The sequence below is a fragment of the Pongo abelii genome, chromosome 12 (genome assembly GCF_028885655.2).
Source record: "Pongo abelii isolate AG06213 chromosome 12, NHGRI_mPonAbe1-v2.0_pri, whole genome shotgun sequence".
In the NCBI taxonomy this organism is placed as follows: domain Eukaryota; kingdom Metazoa; phylum Chordata; class Mammalia; order Primates; family Hominidae; genus Pongo; species Pongo abelii.
The window spans coordinates 94537453-94543452 of NC_071997.2; the positions used below are offsets into that span (position 1 = coordinate 94537453).

A 6000-nucleotide genomic window follows, 5' to 3' on the forward strand; every position below is an offset into this window, starting at 1 on the left:
AAGAAGTCTACGGTCCACCGTGGTTGTGCTCTTCCCACTCTCTGGGATTTCTCGAATTGGTCAATGTCCCTTTCCAGATGTGGTTTCCTGAAGTGGACAATATATTTCGAAGTAGTCTGACCAACACAGAGTTCAGAACTATAATTCATGATCTAGATCCTCTGCTTCCAAAAACTTTTGATTGTTCATGTTATCCTTAGATAAATGCTCAGTGTGTACTAATGGGGGGGGGGTGTGTGATGTAAAAAGACATTTGGTTAACATTTTTGTAAGATGCTTGTTCTTTATGCTTAAACCAAATATGTGGTAGTATTTCTGGTGATCAAATCCTTACATATCCTTATCTTGAGTCCCTCTCCCGCTCCAAAAACCTCTTAGGAATAAGCGGATTGCAATCTTCTTCATATCAAACTGAACTCATAAGAATGGACAAATTCTTTTAAAAAACAACCCAGGATATTTTGCACTGCCACTAATGGTTCTTTATGATGTTTCTGAAAATAATTGGAAGGGAAGCATGGACATCTGGCATGTGAATGAAGCTGTTTCTAATTAGGAGGACTGTTTGTCTTCAAAGCAGAGTGAGCACTGGGGTACTCTTGGATGTGCTCTTCTTTGATGATGCTTGCTCAGGGCCTGGCAGCCTCCAACCTTCACCTATTTGAAGCCTGGGGTCTGTGGGTAGGGGGTAGGCCACCTCCTTTTAGCTTCTGACCTAAATAACTTTGGTCCTTAAATTCCTTCAGGCGTTGGGCTTTTAACTTTGGTGTTTGCTTTGAAGCTGCAAAATGTGATTTTTGTTGTTGTTGTTGTTATGCTGTTTCCTGGGTACTTTCCGTCTGTGCAGGAGACAGTATCACCAGGAGCCAGAAGGTCAGCAGAAGAGAAAGTGCCTCTCATCCGTGACAACTGGGATAAATGTGGGAGAACTCTGTCAGACTTGGGTGGTCAGGAGACCCAGGAACAATTCCAGAAAAAACAGAGTGCCTGAGAGTCATTCTGATTCTATTTTCTACTCCTTTTTCTTTCTTTTTTTTTGAGACAGAGTTTTGCTCTTGTCGCCCAGGCTGGGGTGCAGTGGCGTGATCTCGGCTCACTGCAACCTCCGCCTCCTGGGTTCAAGCGATTCTCCTGCCTCACCCTCCTGCGCAGCTGAGATTACAGGTGCCCACCACCGTGTCCAGCTAACTTTTGTAGTTTCAGTAGAGACGGGGTTTCGCCATGTTGTCCAGGCTGATCTCGAACTCCTGACTTCAGGTGATCCACCCACCTCGGCCTCCCAGAGTGTTGGGATTTCAGGTGAGCGCCACCGCCTTGTTTTCTACTCCTAATATAATTTGTAGAAGGCATTGTGCTGAGGACACACTGGTCATTTCATTGTTTAATATTTTCTAGTATTTTTTCTTTTAAACAGGTAAATAAATACTTACCTGTTTAATATTTTCTGGTAATTTTATCTTTTCTTTTCTTTTTTTTTTTCTTTTTTTGAGACGGAGTCTCGCTCTGTCACCCAGGCTGCAGTGCAGTGGCGCGATCTCGGCTCACTGCAAGCTCCGCCTCTCGGGTTCACGCCATTCTCCTGCCTCAGCTTCCCGAGTAGCTGGGACTACAGGCGCCTGCCACCACGCCCTGCTAATTTGTTTGTGTTTTTAGTAGAGACGGGGTTTCACCGTGTTAGCCAGGATGGTCTCAATCTCCTGACTTCGTGATCCGTCCGCCTTGGCCTCCCAAAGTGCTGGGATTACAGGCGTGAGCCACCGCGCCCGGCCAACATCTCTTTATTTAGCCAATATTTATTAGGCACCAAATACGTGCCAGGGACTTTAAACTTTAGAAAGAACTATTCTCATAAGTGTCTTAAAAAGAATCTGTAAGTTTCCTGTTCTCTACATGGTTGCCAACGCACATACTGTGGCTCGCTAACATTGCCCTGGAAACAGTGACCCCTCTTTGAGGGCAGTTGAGGTCAGGAACTTTAGAAACCTCCCGAGTGTTGTTTCTTATCCTAGGAATTCACGGGCATGGAAGACAGGCCTTGAGAAGGCTGTTGCCATGAACTCCCCACTGTATTTCTAGAAATTCCATATGGAACCCTGTGATACCTATAGCTATGTCTGAAAATCAGTGTTTCTTAGTGAAAATAGAATTAATTTTAAAAAATGGTTACACAGACAATTTTTCTGATTACAATGTTCTCACCAAAGATATTCTTTGTTATATATTCTCAACCAAAGAAATCTGGAAAAAAGAGAGAAGCACAAACTAAGAGATTAAAATCATCTACAATTCCATCATGCAGAGAGAACTACAGGTAAAATGTTGCTGTATACATCTCTTAATCTTTCTAGATCTGTTTTTGTTTAACAACAGTTTTATAGCCTACTTTTTATGTAACAATACATTATGAACATTTTTCCAGGCCATTGCCTTTTCTTCTATGGTATAATTATAATGGCTGCATAGTATTCCATTGTGTGTATGTAGCATCATGATTTCACTAATTGCATATTATTAGACTTCACATCGTTCCCATTTTTTTTTTCACAAAAATATACTGGGATAAAAATTATTGTTTCTAACTCTTTATTCCCATTCATTATTTCCTTATAATAATTCCCAGAAGTAGACTTTCTGGGTAAAAAGATAAGCCAAAATTTAAGCCTTTTGAAATGTACATAGAGAAGCCTTGGGTTTTGAGTAGAAAGGTCTTTGTCCCTAGCTCTAACCCAACTGTGTGACCTTGGGCCTAACTACTCCATCTGTTAAATGGGGAGCATGGTCATACGCCCCATTGCATTTCAACAGCTGATTCTGACAAGATACCGCTGACTGTCTGCCCAGAAGCCGTTCTTCACTTCATTCCAACAAACCCTGATTTTTTTCAAATATTCACCCCTTCCCCATTGCAGTCTTTGTACTTCCAGGTTAGGCCTAAATTGTCTAAGTATAATCTCATCCCCCTGCCAGTGAGAGGTTCAGGAATAGGCATATGGACCAATTAGGTTTAATAAGATTTATGGGGAAGTTTGCTGGGGCTTCTGGAAAATTCTCCGCCTTTAAGAGCCATAGGAAAAGAGAGTCTCTCCCTCTGGATGTTGTCAAGCTTGGCCCTATTATTGCAATAGCCATGTTATCCCCAGCCTGAGAATTAAACTGAACACAGATGAGGCAGAACTGAGAATCCTAAGGAAATGGGATTGGAACTGCTGAATTAGGCAAACTTGAAGCTTGCCCTGCCTCTAAATTTCCAGTTATGAGACCAAATTCTGATGGCATACACTCTTGGAATCAGTTAACTTTAATTTATAACCCCAGTTCTGATCATCATCTGTTTAATTTTTTCTTAATTATAGTAAATTTGTTTTCTCTCATAGGCTTTCCTTCCAACTTCTTGTATCCTTCTCTTCCCCAATTTTGAAAAAAAAAAAAAAAAAAGATACCGCAAGGGAATATTTGAGTGAAAAGGATAGGCCTTATGCCAACAGTTCAGAAATGACTCATTTAAATCTGCAGAACTAAGAGAGCCCAACCCAGGCCTTCCAATTTGGTCATAGAATCAGAAGATTTTTCAAGTCGGAAGGAATCTTGATGCTCAACAAGTCCTAATCCCATTTTGTAGATGAGGAAACTGAGGTTCAGAAAGATATTACGAAAGTGCCAGACAGCTGGGTACTCCCCAGGCAGCACCTTCACAAGACTTACCTGGTACCCTAGTTTGACTCCTGTCATATTTCAGTGGGGAGGGGGGGGATTTAAGTCAAAATATATCACAATTGGTTCTTTGAACACTTTGTTTCCTGGCAAATCAAAGTTCCCCATTTGTAGCAAGAACTCAAAGAGCAATGTTCCTATCACCACATTGGAAGTCCAGTCTTCTTTTAGACCTCACTAGTGATTTCTTTCTAGAAGTCCCTAGGGAATTGTCCTCACAAATAATCCAGACTTCTCTCTGCAGTACCTGTGCTCTTGGTCTACACCCCTTGCTACCTTCTGCTACTTCAATTATTATTTCTTCGTACTCCTTGCTCACAATCCAGGCTGCTGTCAACCACCCCCCGCCCCCCCCCCCACCCCCACCCCCACCCACTGCAACTCCATCTCTGCTCAGCCGGTGAGCCATTGTCCAGGTTCCTTCTGGCTGTCCCTGGATTGCCACCTACTCATGTTCTTTTCCCTCTCTAGCATGAAGAAAAACTCTTGTTCCATGGCAGCTGATTCTCCCAGGAGATCTGGGCCTCTGGTGGGCAAATTGCTGCTCTCTTCCCCAGCAAGCTTCTCCCTGGAACACATGTGCACTCGGGGGAATGGGTTTGACCAGGGCTTGTTCCAACCCAGCATCACGCTGTCTGTGGGATCACATCTCTTTCCAACATCCAGCTCTGACTCCCGGTCCCCTCTGTTTAGCTGCTTCTTCACATAGGATGCTTCTCAGAAACTTCACTTCCAAATTATGGGGTGGGATTCAAGCTGGAATTCTTCATCTATGATGAAATTTTAAAACGGTATTCAAAGCTTTGTGCAAAATAGCATTTTATGGTAGTAAACCTCTAATTTTTATCAGACTCTCAAAGGGGTCTGCTAGAGACCATGGGCCTCTAAAGCTCTTTAAGTTCTAATGTTCTGTGACCCTGTGATTGCATAATATGATTTTGTGGCAAATTTGCCAAAAGCAGAAGCATTCAGTCACTCTCCCAAACTGCTCTATTACATTCCTAAGTGAGTACAAGAGTGTATGCAAGAATTTTAGCCTTATTTGCACAGAAGACATTAAGAGAATAACCAAGGATTCAGCATCAAAAGCTTTATCAGCAAGATACTAGTACTCTACCTAGAAGACTATTCTAACCTCAAGTACTATAAATATTAGGAGATCTTTATTTTCATAGCAGCAAGATCTTGGAAACTGTACTGGTGAAAAAAAGATGGTGCTTAGAACTCCTGCCTCCCTTTTTAGTTGCTCTTTCTGTTCAAGGAGTGGGATGCATGGGAAAGGTGGCCGGCCTGGCTCCCTTCTCCTCTGTGTAGCCTGTAGTTCTAAGATTGGCCCCTAGATGGCGATCTTGTGTTAGTGAGGGGCATGGTAGCTAAATGAAGTGGGAGCCTGCAGTAACTGATGGCTGAAACTGTCAACTGATCAAATGGTAAGAAGTGAATAGAAATGATTTTTAACCATGGTTGCAAGATGAAACTGGAAAAGTAACACAAAATCTTCCTATATTACTTAGAAGGAAATTTGGAAACACTTAGAATTAGTCTGTGTATTGAAAACATGATTTAAGTGTGATATTTAGAGGAAACTGTCAATTAAAAAATTTTTTTAAATTATGGTAAAATACATATAACATAAAGTTTGCCACGTTAACCATTTTACAAATGTGCAGTTTTTAAACCAAATGCACAATCGGTAGTGTTAAGTGCATTCACGTTGTTGTGCAACCAATCTCCAGAACTCTTTCCATCTTGCAAAGGTGGAAGTCTGCATCCATTAAACAGCAACTTTCCACTCCCTCCCTCCTCTCCCAGCCCCTGGCAAACGGTATTCTACTTTCCATCTCTATGAATTTGAGTGCCTCAGAGAAGTGGAAAAAAGTATTTGTCTTTTTGTCACTGGCTTATTTCACTTAGTATAATATTCTCAAGTGGGACCTGCCCATTTTCATTACAAAATTATTTTTTAATTTGTAAAGAAAAACTGGCAATTAATAAAAACCGTAAGACTGGACATTGTCTCATGCTCACAGCTTCACAGGCAAATGCACTCATTCAAACCAGTAAAAGTGAAAACCTCCATCCACAAGACCCACCAGGAGGTCTCATAAGGCTCTATTAAACATGCAAACTCACAAGACTGCCAAGGCCCACTCTAGACAGCAGTTGACCCAGAAGATTCATAGGCCAGGAGGCAGAGCATGTCAGTAGGGCACATCAGACTTCCTCTTCTGCGGGACCTTGGAGCAGACCACAAAGCCATCCACACAGTGGGCAGAAGCTGTTCTCTTT

The 6000-nt window shown here is 42.1% G+C and overlaps 1 long non-coding RNA gene across 6 annotated transcripts in view; it reads right to left on the reverse strand.

Moving 5' to 3' along the window:
• Positions 1 to 6000, reverse strand: part of LOC100936539 (uncharacterized) — a 94381-nt gene extending 88381 nt beyond the window's left edge. For 3 of the 6 annotated variants that reach the window (XR_010136193.1, XR_010136192.1, XR_010136195.1), the window contains exon 1: positions 5845 to 5994. This is a non-coding gene — a long non-coding RNA (uncharacterized LOC100936539). Of the gene's footprint in view, positions 1 to 2199; positions 2245 to 5844 lie in introns of those variants that run through there. The other 3 variants (XR_010136196.1, XR_010136197.1, XR_010136194.1) reach the window with 3 other exon arrangements.